Below are 17,998 nucleotides of genomic sequence, written 5' to 3' on the forward strand. Positions count from 1 at the left end.
ACAGCACAACTTCCGATATTTGTTCAGGAGTCTATCTGTATTAATCACTGCAGGGAATAACAGATCTCCACTGTCTTCTCCAGGCCACCTGCCAGTACCTTGAAAATGGCACTGTTTAGGAGAAAGAAAAACAATGAAAGAGAAATGATAGAATGAAACAAGAGAAGTTATAGAATCTATTTGGTTTCACTCCTGGTCTGAAATGTTATCATTTTCTGATAGGGTTCCAACAGTGCATGACATCATAAATCCAGAAATACATGTGGTAACAGCAGAACATCGTGATGTATGACCATGGTGTTCAGCACTGTTTTTAAAAAGCTGTAGTGCAGGATAATCACAGAAATGCAAAGGAAAGATGTTTAGGTGCATATGTATGGGCACAGCAGGGTGAGAGCTGGTGTTGCAAAACATTTAACCCTCAGAAAAAACCTGGCAGATTTCAAAGGTGTATGTAACCCTGGAAGAGCCTGAAACTAAAACGCTTAGGACACTGTTTTGATGCACTCAAGTAAAGTAAAGGACACATTTCTAAACTCTCTCACAGAATGAAATGTTGTTCTCTCCAGTCTGGGTATTACAACTTCTCATTATCTTCACTTCTTGTACTGAGAGGAGAAAGATGTACAAGAAAATGTATACCGCAACACAACTTGCTGGGTTACTTCAGCATCAATCAGCAGCATTTATAAAAAAAGGCAACACTGAAAACTGTGTAATGTATTTTATTCTTAAAACTTACAAAATACATATGACAAACAGCATCAATTGATCCTGATTTATTTTGCTTGTATGCTGTCATCATCTATTTTCCTGTTGAACAGCCAGCTTGTGACAATACACTTAATTGATGAGATAAAATAGTTTTTAAATTTGATTATACTCTTTGCACTTGAAGTGCTAAGGTTGTTTTAGCACTTCCATTATGAGCTCCTGTTTTGGCAGGATTTATGTTGCCACCATAAAAATGTGTTTCTGACTTAGTCTGGCTACCTAAGATTGCTGTCTAAGGAATAATTAGATTTGCATAATTAAAAAAATATTTTTATGTGCACTTCCATACATTGGAATATAGTTAATAAAGATTTTTAGTATCATGATCAAAGGCTGACTAGTGCTCCTTTCTTTACAGCCACATACCTTTTTTTCCTCTGCATCTCCTTCTATACTTGGCTGATAGAACTTTTCAGGTAGCATTATCTCCAGCAGGGTTCCACTTACGTACTGAAAAGAAAAAATAAACAGAAAGAAACTGCGTATGTTTTTAAATATTCCCAGATATGCAATCATAAATCCTTTCAAAAAGGGAGAGGAGGTTAAGTACTGCATTCATTTGCATGCTGAAGATTGTGAAACTATAATGCTACCATCAGGAAATGTTTTTGTATAAATTTAGTTACATTTTCTTACATATTATAAAGTCACCAAAATTTGTGCAAAGCTTACATTAGTGGAACTGGTCAAGAACTGCTGGATGAAACCACCTTTTTATTAGAAAATACTCATTCACTAAAACTATTATTTTTGAGCCATCTGTCAGTTTTAATGCAACCCTTTTTGCTGAAGTTATCTCATTTCAAGCATGTGTTTTTCCTGATTGAAACTGGAAAGTGAGTCTGTCCCTCTTCCTGAACAAACAAATAGCTAAGGCATTCATAGGGGATGTGGAAAATCCCACTTCACTGCTCTGCTCTGCAGCTGGCAAAACTGGAATTTAAACCCATGTGTCTGTATGTGATGTGTGCCTGAGGCATGAAGCCGCTGAGTGTTGCTGTTTCACTAGTTAAAAGAAAACAGCTCAGAGTTAACCTACTTTGCTGTTGAAGCAGCGATTTCCCGAGATCTCCCCAGCTCTACGCATGTAGCAGCTGTTGTCAGTATAAATTAAAGCACTGCAGTCCCATAAAATATTGTGCCATGTTTACACAGGTACAAGTGATCCCACATAATACGAAGTAGCAGAAAGGCTGCCTCTGGAAGGGGTTGGACTTTCTTCCAGTGTGCACTGCATACAGTCAGGTTTAGAAACCAGAGGGGTGATTTAATGCCACTGAGAGGATATACTAATACTTTAAAAAATAACTAAAATTTAAATGCCAGAGTATGTGAATGGTTCAAAGTACACATCCACAGTCTTGCAATGTCTGAATATACACTCAACATATACACTACAATCAAAAATCAGTTTGTCAGGGAATTCATTGACAATACTGGCTTGAAGCTTACATCAAAGATATATTAAACCTCCTCCTAATCTCAAAACAGAAAGCACACAAGCCAAGATTTGTCAGTGGGCCATGCCTTGTGCTGTGCCCAAACTATGGTTGTGTTTATGAAGTAGATGATGAATGTGCTTTTTGACTTAATGATGAATTTGCTGCCTTATGGTTAATGAGGAAGATTCAGGTGTAAAGTGTCTGAAATTTCTGTTTGTAAGGTGAACCCTTACCTGTAGAGAATAATCAGAGTGAGGATTGGGATTTCAGGATGCTGTGGTTTCCAGGGCAGCTTCTTATGGGGAAACAATGAGATGAGGAAGATCACAGCAGAAGACCAAATTATTCCTTATTATCTTCTTTTTATTTTCTTCCTCTTTTCTCCTTGATTCTTGAGAAGAATTTATTTTCAGGGGGAGCCATCCAGAAACCTTTTTTTGTCTAATTTTGGGGACCATATTTCCTAATTTCTTCATAGGGTAGTCACCCAATCCACCTTCTCATGGAAAAATAAAAATAAAAATTAAAAACTTTTATTTTAAAAGTTTAAAATTTTACTTATGAGGAAGATCAAACCATATATTTTCATTGCATTTTTGAACTTTAGGCAGAGGATTTAGAAATGAAGAGGCTAAACCTCACATGTACCTAAAATATGTTCTTAGGAATAGATTTCAGTTAGGTTAAAGCAGCATAAACATATCAAGCCTCTATACAACTCTATACAAATTCCCTTTCAACATATGGCTAGTAAAGGACATTGATGAAAACAGTGACCTAAGAATTTTGAAAACCTCTGGCATAAATACTTCCGTTAAAAACAGAGATATAGTGCTAAGTATGGGGAACTTAGGAAACCGCTTGGGATTAATATTCCAATAGAGTTCATGAAAGATTAGTCTGAAATTAAAGGCACTTTTCATATCTCTAGTATAACTGAAGCAATGAAAACAGTTGGTGAACATGTCACTCACTTTTTAGACATGTCTCAGCTGTCCATGTGCTTACCACATCACCCTGTTAAAGTTTTAGGGTTTTTAATATGAATATCAATCCTTCTTTTCATAAATGTAACCCATAAATGCCAGAAATCCCTTAGGAGTTTTCTCAGACTTTATTTAATGCCCCACAAGAAAGGATGTAAAAGAGACCTTTCTTTTGTAAAGCGATCCTATAATTCTGTTCAATATCCATCATTTTCAAGGCCAAGTAATCATATTTAATGGATCCTAAATTACTTTCTGTCAGGCAAGGATTCCCTCGATAATATTAACCAGTACAGAGGGCTGACACTTGGAGGGCTGAAACTAAGAGGTTTTTTTATTGCAAGCAGCTTACAAGTACTTAGACAGGGGTGATGATCACTAGCCCTGCAGTAGGCAAGGGTCAGTGTTTCCATTTTGACCTGTGCTTTCAATGGGTTTTAACTTGGCTATAAATACTCAAATTGGTTTCTGCCAAAAAAGCAATGCCTAAGGTGACCTGCAAAGGATTTTTATCCATTGCTGTATTTGTCTTCTATTTTTTTCTCTCATTTTTTTGAGGGTGTGTGTTATGATTTCTAATGGCATTTGAAAATACTGAGAGCAGCAAGAACAGGATGCTCTCTACTCTCTAAAGAAAAGGGCGCCAGGAGCCAAGGGTGACCAAAGGCAGGTGCAGGGCTGTGATTGCACTAACAAAGGTCCAGTCCCATAATACTTGAAGCAGAGGACAGCAAGTTTGGTGATGACCAAGTGAGGGTCAGCCAACAGTCCAGGGGTTGCCTGACAAATCTGTGGTGGTGAGACAAGTGCAATTCCAAGCTATGAAAACAAGTCAGTGAGTCAGGATCAAGTCTGGATCATGGGGGTACATGGCCAGGAATGGGCAGGGACCCTTGGCAGGGGTCAAGCGAAAGAGCAGAGAATTGAAACCAGCTTCTGAGCAGGGAGGGTTCAACCATCCCCCTTCTTACAGTTCTTTCTCATGCAACTCTTTTCTCAACAATCTAAACCACGATTATGCAGCTGCACCGTGTCTGTGGCGACTTGAGAACAGACAGAGAAATCCCTTGGAGCAGGGGCATGAGGCTGCACTCAGAATACTGGTAAATGTCTGCAAGGTGTTTCCTACCTCAGATTTTGTTACTTTTTTCATCTACTTTGCTTTTTCTGCTGAAACATTTAAGAGTCCAGAAAAGCAGCATCATGTCTAGTCTTTCATCTCAGGCAAAAGTTTTTGTAGAGAGGAGCTTGTTGTGCTGTGAAGAGGTGGCTGGAAAGGAATCCACTCTAAGAAGTGCCTGGAATTTTATCTAGAGTGCTTTCACTAATTGAGAAGTTATGGAATTGATATTTCAAAAATGACACTCTTTTTCCAAGTATTCTGTAGGCATTTAAGTTCAGAAAATATTTAATAAAAGCTACTTAAATTCATTAGTCAAACATTTTCAAAACACTTTCTGCCTCAATTTTTTCAGTACAGAATGGTGCTGAAGGTTTCAGGATACGAAAGATTGGGGTTTTATGGTCTGGACTGGGTTTGAGAATAAGTACGGTTTTCTGTGCTGTCAAACGGAAAAGAATGTATTTGTTACCTCTATTGTACAATAAAACCCAACAGTAATGAGGAGGGAATCTGCTCTACGTTATTGGAATTAAGGACCAATAATGGGATACGTTGAAAACTTAGCATTGCCAATCTAGTTTTTAATAAGATACACGTTAAGGATCTGAGTGACATTTCTCAGTCTGTTTGCTAATATTTTTTTTTTCATTACAAATTAGTCATTTAAAGGATGGTCTTGCTACCATATGTAATTGCTTATAAGGGTGGGGTTACCCTGGGGTTTCCCTGATGGGAAATATCATTCATCTCCCACATATAAATAGTTTCATGGTCTACTTACTACAGAGAAAAATATGACTTTCAGTCTTCCTCTGTGCTTCTGTTTGATTTCCGAAAAATTGAGAGATCAAATATTTTCTTGATCAAAAAAATGCTTCAAAATAAAATTTGGTGTTACTTGTGCAGTGCTGAAACACCATGGTGCCTGGTGTCACACCATGCCTAGGAACAAACATCCCTGCTATCTGGAGAAAATACAATGGCCTCTGTCAATTCTCCCAAAGTCACATTCTGCAGACATAGCTAGAGGTGGTTGTACTAGGTCTCAAGTCAAGGATTTTCCAATACTTCTGCATCCAGAGCTTTTTCTGTATCATTTCCATAACAAACTAAATAGAAAATAAAGTTCCTTTCCATCTGCCAAATATTAATCACATGTTATTGTAAATTTTGCCTTCCGTTTTTCTTTTATAGTTTCTACTAATTTGTATTCTTTTGTACTCAATCAAGCTTCCACCCTTGTCTCTGATAACTGCTTTACACAGATCCTACATAATTTATCAGAACTGTACAGATATTCCTAGGAATCTAACCACCAGATGATCATGGACTTTGAAAGACAAAGGCTTTTTCCATCATCCCAAACTACTGTATTTAGATGAAGAAAATATTGTTCCTCCAAAGTAACATTATTTCACAGAAATGTTTTTTTTTCTTTTTTTGGGCGTGACAGGTTTGCCAATATTCATCTGTGAAGAGTTTGAATTAGTGATATGAACATTATGCAGAAGTCTATGAATGGGGTCATAACAAAGAAAATAGCTTTTTGCAATGTCATATGAAGCACAATGGAGATAATTTATCAGACTTTTTTTTTCAGGAATTTGTGTAGAAACAAATACTTCTGCTTACTGGATTACATGAAAGACTGAAAGCAACTGATTCTTTAAAAATATTTTTATTACGTGATAGGAGTAGGGAAGGATGGTAGGATCAGTTGTGAAAGCAACTGAAGGAGGCATTATGAATTTGATGGTCTTAGGAGAGGGAAAAACTGGGAGAAAATGAAGTTGAGCAATACCAACATATCCAACAAGCAACCTAGGTTTCCTTAGAGTCAGGACAAACAAGGTAATGGGCATCATTGACACAAGTGAAGCATCTCAAAAATTTTCTGTGAAATAAATAGTCTTAATATGTATTCATTATCTGAATATTTACACGAAGTCTTCTGGAGGTGATGATTTAGTGTACAGGCTTTGGGTGAGGAAGAGATGAAAATCTGGGGGTTTTTCTGATTTAGAGTGGCCGGGGACCAATACTCTGTGCTGAGTGCAAAAGGCAGAAAATGTGTATCTGACTTGGATACCTTAGGCGAATACCCTAACCAGCAGAAAATGAGCTTCTTTATGGGAATTTCAGCACCATGACAATTTTCAAAAGTCTTTTACTCATACAAGATGTAAAGAAGAACAAATGTAAAAACTGCTGCAGCAAGAGGAATTATTGTTATCTTTTTAGCTATACCTTCTTTAGCCGTGCTTTTACCACTTCTGGCATTTTAAAGCACAATCCATTTCATACACATTTTCCAGGAGAAAATCAATATGAAACTCTAATCTGAGCTATAAGTAGTTGCTACACTGAGAAAAAAAGTTTGATACACTGAACTGCTCAACCAAATAAATAATTTAGATAACTGAGTCAATGGTGCTGAAAAGTAAGTCTTCATTAATGGACATCACTGAGAGAGCAAAGAAAGCAAAATGAATCATCAGTCTATTGCCTTTAATAATATGATTAAAGAAAGACGGTACTGAATTATTAAGAACAGTGGGGATGGAAAAGAAAAAGACCAAAACCTGTAAAGGTACCAGTTTGCAGAATGATGATGAACTGGATACTCTTGATATTCTGAAGGGGTTTGTATTCTTTTAATTTTATAACTCTTACAGCTGACTATTACATAGGTCTTGATTCTCTACCTAGCAAAACACAAGCCTCTCCTTCCCCTCAGTTTCATATAAATCAATGATTTATGTAATTTACATATAAAAGTGGATTAGCAACTGAATTTCAGAGGCCCCTGAAGCAGTATTATAAGCAAGTCTTACTCCTTTAGAGGTTAATAGCAAAACTCAGAGACACCCTAACGAGGACAGAAACAACCACCAGGATTTTGAAGCTAGGAGAGGAGAGTAACTTACATAGTTTTTCTTTCTGCAGAGAAATAAAGATGAATTCACAAAATTTAATTCCACAAGAGAGGAATATTTTAGAGTGATAATAGTATACTTTGAATCCACCTTCCACATAATTCCACAAAGCCAATTCCCTTAGATTCCCTCAGGCATTGCTTCAAGAAAAGGTTAGCTTTACTGCCCCTTTTTATTTGACTTTTCAGCTGGATATTGTTCTTCATATACATGCTTATGTGTACCCTTAAATGGGATGTACAGTTCAAAGATTTCTTGTATGCTGGACTGGTTTTGCTCTCACAAATGATCCGAGTCTGCTCTCTGGATATAGAATCCCTAAGTAATTATACATTTGAATTTAGTTTTAGATTTGCAACTCTTCAAAAGAATATTGTAAAAAGCTGAGGTAAGTCCTTGTCCATGACATCTGTGCATAAAGATTTGCTCAGATTCACTTGGTTATCTAAGTATGTGCTTTTTACATGCCATTAAAATATGATGAAAGGGTATGCTGGGGATTCTATATTTTAATTTGATTTGATCAGTTGTTAACTTTTATTCCTTCTGAATTGGACATTCTAATAGCAAGGGTAACCTCATTTGGTGTACTACAGAGACCTCTGTTATCATTATTACTAAATTCCATGATATAAAAGACATAGATTTATTTTATTTATTTCATTTAATTCTATTTTGTTTTTTATTTCTAGTCTCATACATTTACCTTGGGAAATTTACATGCTAGCTTTTGCTGCCTAACCATGTAGCTATAATGCTATAACCTCTGTCCTTACCCTCTTCTAACTGCCCCATGTATTGTTACTTTCATTCATTTCATTGTGCTACATTGTGTCTAAATTGCATTGTTAGCTATCCCAGGAAGAACAGACAGAACTCTGTATGTTTATAATACTACAAAAATAATTAATAACTGCACTCTGATCCCACTCATAAAAACTCCTACAGCCCCCTGCCCTATATTGAAAGCACGTGTTATAAATTGTCTGAAGAAACTACAGATGCTGACTGCAAAAGGAAGTAAAGAATATGGTCACCAGAAGATATATTCAATGTATGACCAGCACAGCATCTCTTATTACCTCATATGTTTGTACCTGGGAGAGGAATTGTTTGATCCTTGGAGCAGGTTGCCAGGACAACCTGTCCACGTTTAGATCCTTATTTAAAAGGGTGAGCAATGAGAAGGATGTACATCAGTAACTGAATTGCCTTCACAAATTTCACCTAACCAGCAGGCTACGAACAAGGCAGTCCAGCTCTACATCACTGATGAAGCTTATATATAGATATTGGAATATGCTGCTTAATGCACTGCAGACAGAAGTGTGGGTACTGTAGTAATGGCTGTGGTATTGAAATCTCTGTATGGCACAGTATTGTCAGTATAAATCATCATGCATTCCAGAAGGAGCAGCAATGAAGCTGGAGGGTATCATTGCTTATTATCTCTTCCCATGCAAGAAACAAAGGCCACCAGCTGAAGCTGATGACAGAGCAGCAAGAACAAACAACAAGGTGTGGTTTGCTTATTTTCAGAAGTGGCTTATGCAGAAAGGACAGAAGATGAAAACTACTATTTCAGTAGTTAAAACTGTAGAGATCCTGTCAAGTGTTAGCATCCAATTGAATAATTTAATGCCATCTAAATATGCATTCTTCAGCTGATTCTTTTTTCCTTAAGTATGACAAGTACAAAAAACTCCAAGGTATAATTGAGGGGTATGGCAAATGTCCATAGATCCCCAAAGAAGATCAAGGGCTCTTTTGTTGTCTGTTTGCCAGAGTTGGTAGAAAATAGCTAAATAAATTCTCCTCCCTCAGTGTGGCATTTCTGGTTTGTTTCCATACTGGCAAACTTTCTTCATCGTCTGACTCAGAGAAAAAGCTATCCCAAATGTTTATGTTGGAGCTGAGAACCTTGCTTAAGCCATTGCAGGATAAATTTTAGAGTGTCCAGACCTTGGATTCCTTTATACTAGATCCACTTTTAATATAGTTCATTGGATCTGGTTGCAACCCCTGAAATGGCTTTGGGGATCCATTTCTAATTTTCCTCTCTTGAATTTTTTCTGTGTCTCCTGAGATCCACTATTTTATGTAGTTGCATCACTGCAGCTGGTTGGTCACCATGAATCCCAGTGTGTTACTGACTGTATGAAATCAGCATGTTGGCCAGTAAGACCTAGGTTGCAAAGCACAGACCAAATACATCTTCTTATATCTGGACTTCCACTTCATGAAAGTTCTGAGAAATAATAATAAGTAATTATCTCTGTCTACTTCAAAACACAGAAAGGATTCAGTGACAATAGTAGTTGTCAGCCTAATACATTTTGGCACCTGTTAAATAGAACAGTATCTTGACAGTGGTATGATTAGACTTACCAGCAAATCTGAAAGCAGAAAACACAGCTAATTAAGACTGACATAAACCCCCCAATAACATGCCCTTTTCAGAAATGTCCAAAGCAGTTAAATCTACAAGTGACAAGTGTTGGTTTCACCCAGCTCAGGTGAGGAAGAGTGAAAACTGGAGGAACAGAGAGCTTTGGTAAACAGGATCATCAGGTACTCAATTATTTCTGTTATGTCATCTCTGCCTTTCTACTTCAAAAGAACTTTTGGCAAAGAGACTTTACAAGCAATGTGTAGTTGGACATAACATAATATTCTAATTAAGTATATTACAATGAAAGCAGATTTAGTTTTTGCACTTTAGGAATGTTTCACTGTGTCTAATGAAAACATGACAGTGGCAACATTACAGAAATTTTCTGGTTTTTCTTTGGCAGATCCCTCAGTTATATAATAATAATTTTCTAGAAGTGTGGCTTTTAACTTAAAGACATCAGGACTTTAGTTTGTGTGTGTAACAGTCATTGAATCAGTATTTTAGGAGAAATAATAAGGCCCTTCTAGGGATTCTGAAAATAGGCCAAAACTTGGACTTGCCCTAATATTTCATTCTGAACTCCAGAGAATGACAACTGGACAGTAGTTATCCAGGTAGTAGAGGCTGATGGTGACTAGCATCCCAAATTGAAGGTATTAAAGGACCAAAAGTTGTCAATTTTTTCAGGATATTATCTGAAAAAAAACATCTTGGCTTCTGTAGTCAGGTGATTTTTTCTGTAGTCAGGTGATACTTTAGAAATTGCAGGAAACTGCCCTAAGGGCAGCTATATGTCTGGTGATAAAAGCCTTGCAATGCTGAATCTCTGACATCCTTTTGAAAGCTTTAGTTAGCCTGTGGGCTCAAAGACCAAAAGTTATTTGAATCTATGGATAAACAGCAGACCCAGTTTTTGGAATTAATATCTCTTAGGAGTAATCTCATTTATACACACCAGGCACTACATTAAATGAAAGGTAATTCAGAAGGGAATAGGTTACATTTTCTGTAACATCTGCAACCTCAGAGCCAGCTCATCCAAAACTAAAACTATCTGGTTGTCAACTTTATCATTTCACCCAAAGGAAAGCTGACAGCTTTTAGATAATCTACTTTCTAAGTCCTTCTGTAGAGAGCACTTCCCTTGAAGCCTGATGCATGGTCTTTTTGGCAATTGCAGGTGAATCAAAACTTGGACACAGAGCAGTCTCCATCAGCTCTTCTCACCAAGTATTTAATGAAGTTCTAACAGCCTGGGGTTTCCATAGTTGATGCTCAATGATAGTGTTTCTTCCATAATGGTTGATTAAAAAAAAAAACAACAACCCAACCACTTTTGCATAATCTTACTGGGATTACTTGATCTAGTGGGTTTTCTCTAGTACTTTCTCTTTACTTTCAGTCTGTCTGTAGTGAGAAAAATGAGGCTTTCTGTCATATGGATTCAGCTTTCTACATTTTAATCAGATGCCCATCAAATGCAGACAAGGCATAACAAATATTCATGACAATAAGGCAACAATCTCAGACTTTGAATTACTTTAGCAATTCCAAATGCTCTCTGGAAAACAGGGATGCAACTGGAATCATAATTCAGGTCTGATTCATCACATCTGTATTACTGACTATTCTAGAAAATAGCTTGAAAGGATGCAAGTGTGAATGTGTGCTTTCTTTTTCTTTTAAGAAAAAGCTGCTGTATACCAAACTGCATGCAAACTTAGGCAAAAAAAAAAGGTGGAAAAGAGTATTAGACTAAACTAAACAAAGTCCCATTAGGCTGTTAGTCTTGCAATGCAGAATGTAATTTCCAGAATATATTTTCCTAAAACGAGATTTTCAAGATCAGTAGTATTTTGTGATGGGAACAAACATTTACAAAGGAAGACAAAGGCTATCCACTGTGAGAATAGTGTCTGTGCCACCTGTGACCCTTCCTTGTCTTCCTCACCACAACGTAGATATTAATGCTGTACTTTAAATATGTGAGACTGCTTAAATCACATCAAGCCCTCCTCAGGAGAACGTTAAACAAACAGAGAAACAGTTAACCTAACATTTATCAGTATACATGCTGGCAGAAACAGTCTCAGAGAGTTTGAATAAATCACAAAGCTGTTTCCATCGCCTCATTATTATTTTTTTTAATAAGACAACCTATATGGACAGATGACTGTCTTAAGTGATCAGTAGTAAAAAATTTATAAATGCCAGATTAATAACAGGAATTACATGTTCCAGTAAAACTCCACAATGTGATCAATTTGGCTCTCATTATTTATAAATATTTTATAATATTTATATTTAGTCACTGTGTAAGACAATAGTAGTTAAGCTGTGTCTGTTCCAGACAAAGCTGAAAGAGTTTGGAGCTATTCCATCCTCCAATATTATAGTAATTTTCATCTTTTGAATCTGTCTCAAATGGAATAAAATTGTCCAGTCATGCTGTGCAACAATATTTTCTCAAATGTGTATCAGCTTTTTTCGAGATTTGTTAATTTATATTCTACATATTAAAGTGCTTTTCCAGAGGGAGGAAATTGGAAAGGGCTGAAAGGGAAGGAAAAGAATCTTGTTCAAATATTTCACAATTCACTCGAAATCTAGTTACGTGCTGAGTCCCCACAGTTTGGTACAACTTACTCCACCTTTGATCAAATCACACATGGTCATTCCAAGCTGTCAGGCAGCCTTCATTTCCTCTAAGAACCCACACAGGTCATGTCTGATGGGGCTCCTGCAATATAGAAGTCACAAGTTTTGGGTTGAGGGGGGCTGCACAGACTGCCACAGTTGTAAGTCTCAATTCCTGCTTTTGGAAATAAAGGCTATACAATTTCTAACAAAATACTGTTATGGCTTGATGTAAGAAAAAGAACACATAACCAACCAAAAGTATTTTCTGAACATCCTTTAAATCTTTCTAGCAAGGCAGTCCAAACCCTTTTAATAATTTATGTGTTGTTCAAAACTGAAATTAAGTCAAAAATCATGGCAATCCACAATGGTGTCGTTGAGCTGTGTGAAGCTTTCAGCAAGTGGTGGCTATTTAGTGGTGTCTTCTGAGTCTAATTTTTAACCCTACCTACAGTTCAGAGCAGCATGGAAACACTTCTACCTTCTTGAAATCAGGCAGGTGTAGATCAAACGCTGTACATATATCAGAGCTTTACAGGGGAAATTGCTGGTAGGTCACTGATATGCAAAGCTAACCTTTAATTGTCTTCAAAAGTTTAAGGATCATTTAAATTGCAATTCTACAGGGAAAGGAGGATGGAAATGTGAAATAAAGAGTCTATGGGCCTGATTCATGAAAAAGTTACAGACCATTTACATAGGAAAGGAATGCATGAAAATCCTCTACAGTGTGCCTATGTGATTTATTAAATTCCTTTTCTGTGTGTAATCGGCTAACTGCACTTGAAAGGTGTAGATTCCAGAGATGAGAGCAAAAGGCTGAAGAAAATGAGGTAGAGCATTGTACCTTGCTCAGGATTCGTGCCCAGCACATAGACAAAAAGGTAACTGTGGTGAGCATAGAAAACACTTTCAAAATTCAGCAGCCTGTCTTCCTTTAAAGTGCTCATTGACAGTGAGCTCATGAGTTCTCTCTCCTGAAGACATATGTCTCACACATATCAAACTGCTATACTGGAACTTGAAAAATGATGCTATGTTAGAGTTTGTTTGTTTTGATGGTGGAGTTTTTATAGTAATCTCATTATATTAAAAACCTGGGAGTAGCACAATTATAATGTTGAACTCCATAGTCAAAGGAAGATCCATCAAAACCAAACACTCAGTATGACTGAATATTTTTTTCTCCTACTTACTGTTCTTTTTTCAGCATCTTTTTTGTCAGCCATTAAAGCACTTATGTCAGCCAGTATCACCAAGGGGTAGAAATTTCCCCTCTCTTTGTGCAAATCTGTTACCAATGGCCTATGGAGGACTAATAATCACGTGATAATTTTGCTCTGCCTTACTATTCAAACTGGAACTGTTATCTCTAGTTCCCCAACACACTTGTTGACTGTGTCTTACAGGTCAGGGTTCAGGATTAGCATCAATCAGGAAGGAATATTTACCATTCCCTGACACTTTCAGTGGGAATTTCCTGTACTAGTTTGAAAACAAACCAGTGGGAGGCACCAAGTCAGAATAACAATTTAATAGAGAAATTAAAAAAAAAAAAATAGAGGCAGAAAACACTGGGTTAAACTGACAGAGTCAGGATACAACCTGGCACCCTGTTAGTCAGGGTGGTGGTAGCAGTCTGATAAGATGGTGGTTGCAGTCCTCCTCAAGTGATGGATGTGGTTCTGTTGAAGGACTGATCCTGTAGAAGGATCTGCTCTTCCTCAGCAGGTCCAGTGGTAGCTGTGTAGCTCCTGTCCTCTGTGAATCCAGTAGAAAGGTTGTCTATGGTGTTTGGAATCCCAGATTATATCCAGGATGGAATGCTTGGTTCCTCCCTCTGGGTGGAGCATCTCACAATGAGATGATGAGTCATGAGGCCAAGTGTTGATTAGGCTCATTAACAGAAGATGGTCCGGAGGAGTTATCTCTGAGTCGTGCAGCAGGGCATTGATGGGCCATTAACAGAAAGATAGTCTGGGGGGAGGAGGCAAGGAAACACTGCCCCACCTGATTTCAACAGCTCATGAGGATGGCAATAGAATACACTGCAACCCAGGACATTTCCTTACACACATTACAGACAAAATGGCTTAATATCACATTAGATAAAACTTTTTTATCACAAGGCAGGTTTTGAGCAGACAAGTCATTGAAGAACAGGGTAGATATCAGGCCCCACCAGAATGTATGTGAGACTAGAACTCTTTTTAAGTACCCATGAGTGAAAACTCCAATGGTTAAGGAAAATGTAGACAGATGGCTAGAGAAAATGTAAGAGAGAAAAGAAAACAAAAGGAAGAATTAGAAACGCAAAAAGTTATTTGATAAATAGATAACAAAGAGAAGGGAGTCTGGAACATTTCTTTATTTAAAAAGAAAACAGGAAGCTTTTTTAGGAAGGCAGGAAGTCACCACAGAAGGAAAGAGAGCAAGAATGCAAAAATATGCCAGCATGTCTTACGCCATGCTGAACTCTAAAACTGCCTGAGCTGGCAAGGCAAGATACTCAGTCAACCCAGAGAACAGAAACCTGCACTGATCTATATTACCATGAGCTATGCTGGAGCCCAGATGAATAGGACAAACTGAATGAATCCTGTGTGGCCTGAAGGATATATGGGATGTGCAGGACAATCAAATCAGGGTGTGTCATGGCATACGTTAGAGAAATTGAACAAGTATGTATGAAAAACATGAAAGAGTGAACTGAGGTGTGTGGGTTGAGCTGGCATAGAGGTAGAATGAATTTCTGCACATATCAAACAAGTGGTTTGGTTGTTTTTATGATTTAGAAGATGAAAAAGGAGCTTTTTTTACCATTGTTTTGCTTAGCAACAGCAACAAAGACGAGTACTCAGCTGGGACTGTCATTTGATCAGCTCATTAAAATATTAAGAAAGAACACAGCAGAGCTCTGAGCCTGCAGAGCTGCCAAAATCAGGTTCCCAATACACAGGGAAGGAATGCTGAGAATTTTTCTCCTTTTCTTTTTCTCTTCTACCCCTTATTGTCATCAGTCTTGAATCAGAGTGCTTCCTGCTGTTAGTTTTCACTAGGTACTTTCCTCGTGTCTCAAGTAAAGAGGCGTGGGGCACCATGTTCCACGGCTTCTTCCACAAATAATACAGATTAATGTCCATCCCAGAAGACCTGTCGTAACAGGTTTCTTTTCCTTGAGTCCTCCTGTAGCCAAAGCAATGCAAAAGTTCCCCTGCCTGCTATGACAGCCTGATTTATGTGAGTGGAATAATAGAACCAAAGCTGAGAAGATAACTGAAGGATCTGAAGATATTGCAGCTTGTTTGCTTGTCAGAATATGTTGCCTAAAGTAGGAATCTGAGTAATTTCAAGACATTTTGACTGACTTTATGAAATTCTGTTAGTGTTGCTGTGGTGGGTTGACCCCAGCCCACACAGCTGCTCACTCATTTCTCCCCTCTCCCCAGTGGGATGGCAGAGAGAACAGAAACAACGAAAGTGAGAAAACTCGTGGGTCAAAGCAAAAACAATTTAATAGGTGAAGAAAAAAGATAGGATGTCACGTGATACAAAGGCAATCACTCACCAACTCCCACAAACTGACTGATGCCAAATAGTGGCCACCTTGGAACAATCTCCCCTTCTTTGCCTTTTACCTCAGCTCTGTGCTGAGCATGGCACCATATGGTATTGGACCATCCCTTTGGCCACTTCAGGTCAGCTGTTCCCCGTGTTCCCTCACAGATTCCTGCCCATGCCCTGCCTAATTGCTGGGGGCAGAGTTGGGAAAAAGAGAAAGCCTTGATGCTGTGCAAGCAGGATTTAGCAGTAGCCAAAACACTGGCATGTTACCAACACTGTTTTAGCCACAAAGTCAAAAAAGCAGCTATAATTGACAATTCTAACAGTTACAAAGAGAGTAACTCTGAGTATCTCTCAGACCCAGTACAGTAGCTATGGTGGACCTATGTACTCATAAATTGTGAATACAACTGGTACCTCTAGAAAACAGAACAAAATGAAAGAGTGAAATACTGATTTTAAAATGTGGCTCTTTTCACTTCACATTGTGGTGCATTCTCTCACACTCAACACTCATTGCCTGACCCCACCTGTAAGGTGAGGAAGAGTAGTGGCTTTGACAAGGTAAAAAAAGTTTTCTGCATTTTCATTTTTTCTTTTGTTGCTCCCTTTTAATTTAGTTACCTTCGCTGTTTTTCTTCTTCCCACAACTTCATTTTTCTTTTTCTCCCTGGTACATTCCCTTCTTCAAGTTATCCATAACCAGTAAACCAGTAGGTTTCACTACTGCTCTCCTCCAGCTTTGGAGCCAGTGCATTATTCTCTGCCCTCCAAAGAGGTGGAATGCTCCATTGCTTTGGAGAGCCAGAATTTATCTAACCAACTGCTCAGCCCCTACCTCCAGAAATATATGCTTTAAATATTCAGTATCCTAAAAAAAATACAAGGTGTAGTCTCTTAGACAATATGCCTGATGTCTTGGACCCCTTATTTTCTGTGCTGATGCAAACTATGCTGCTTTCTGGCATTCACTTTGGCCCCACTTGATCAAAATGTATACATCTAAACATCTCAATAATATCAGGAAACCATATTTTGATAGCAATTTTAATGTACTTCAGGGAATGAATTCTTACATTAAATCAGTATTAAAAAAGGTTAGCCCAATGTCAACACAGTAACTCAAGGAAAAGGAGGCTTTCATAAGAAAATAGGAATAACACTGACAGTTTGATACAAAATAGCTCAGAAACATGAACAAGTATGGAGGGCTATTTTTTCTTTTTTGTACTGAGGAGATTGTACCTGAAACAGAAACGACTGAGAGAACAAGCAGAGAAAGAGAAATCATTTGGGGTCTTTTTGTTTCTTGTATAATTAGCCACTGATCCAGTCCTGAAAGGGAGACCAGATGTTAGAATACACTTAAAAAGCCATTAAAAAAGATAAAATAAAAAAAGGAAATAGTCTTTCGATACCAACCATGGCTAGAAGGCTCTTCTCATGCTCAACAGTCATTGTCAATTGTTAATCAACAGCATGACAAGCTCCTACCAATGTGACCTGCATTATCTTACTTCGTACTCATTGGAGCAATTGAGAAATGTTATGGGAATGCTTTCTTCCCAGATGAGTTCATAATTTCACAGCTGTAGTGGGGCATATGTCTTTGTCCTTAGAACAAAGGATTAAAATAGCTCATTTCTCCTATTTAGTTTAGTTGTTGTAAGTTATTTTCTGTTGTCCTTCTCAAAGGCTTCTGGGAGAGCTGCTTGACACCAGCAACATGAAGAATTAGGACAATAGCTCTGTAAATAAACTACAAAAAGAGTTGGGCAAGCACATCTGAGGCAAATAATTTCTCTCATGAACTGGAAAGTGGCAATGTAAGGATGAGTAGGAGTTTTGATGTTTAAGGTAGACAACAGGATCAGGTATTTCTTTGGATTCTAGTCCTAACAGTTCACTGACATGTGGCCTGACTTAGAACCGAAAGAGATACATCAACATGTGTCAGTTTTAGAAAATTTTAGCTTACATATCCTATAACAGCATCACAGATTTTCCCTGAGCCCTGGTGTTCCTTAGCACGTCTGCAGAGCAACAAAAGAAAGATATTTAGAGGAAGGAGAGCCCAAAGACTCTTACAGCTACAGTAAGCTGTGCTTCAGCTGCTTTTATCAGAGGGCAGTTCTGAG

The 17,998-nt window shown here is 37.8% G+C and overlaps 1 protein-coding gene across 4 annotated transcripts in view; it reads right to left on the reverse strand.

Annotated features, from left to right (window-relative positions):
- Positions 1-1,148: 1,148 nt before the first annotated feature.
- The window catches only part of DPH6 (diphthamine biosynthesis 6), a 228,043-nt gene continuing 211,193 nt past the window's right edge, over positions 1,149-17,998 (reverse strand). For 3 of the 4 annotated variants that reach the window (XR_005601936.1, XR_005601937.1, XR_005601935.1), the window contains 2 exons: positions 2,450-2,712; positions 1,149-1,224 (listed from right to left, as the gene is read on the reverse strand). The gene's annotated coding sequence lies outside the window, so the exon portion shown is untranslated. Of the gene's footprint in view, positions 1,225-2,449; positions 2,713-12,307; positions 12,397-17,998 lie in introns of those variants that run through there. The other variant, XR_005601938.1, reaches the window with a different exon arrangement.

The sequence above is a fragment of the Corvus cornix genome, chromosome 5, assembly GCF_000738735.6.
Source record: "Corvus cornix cornix isolate S_Up_H32 chromosome 5, ASM73873v5, whole genome shotgun sequence".
NCBI lineage: Eukaryota > Metazoa > Chordata > Aves > Passeriformes > Corvidae > Corvus > Corvus cornix.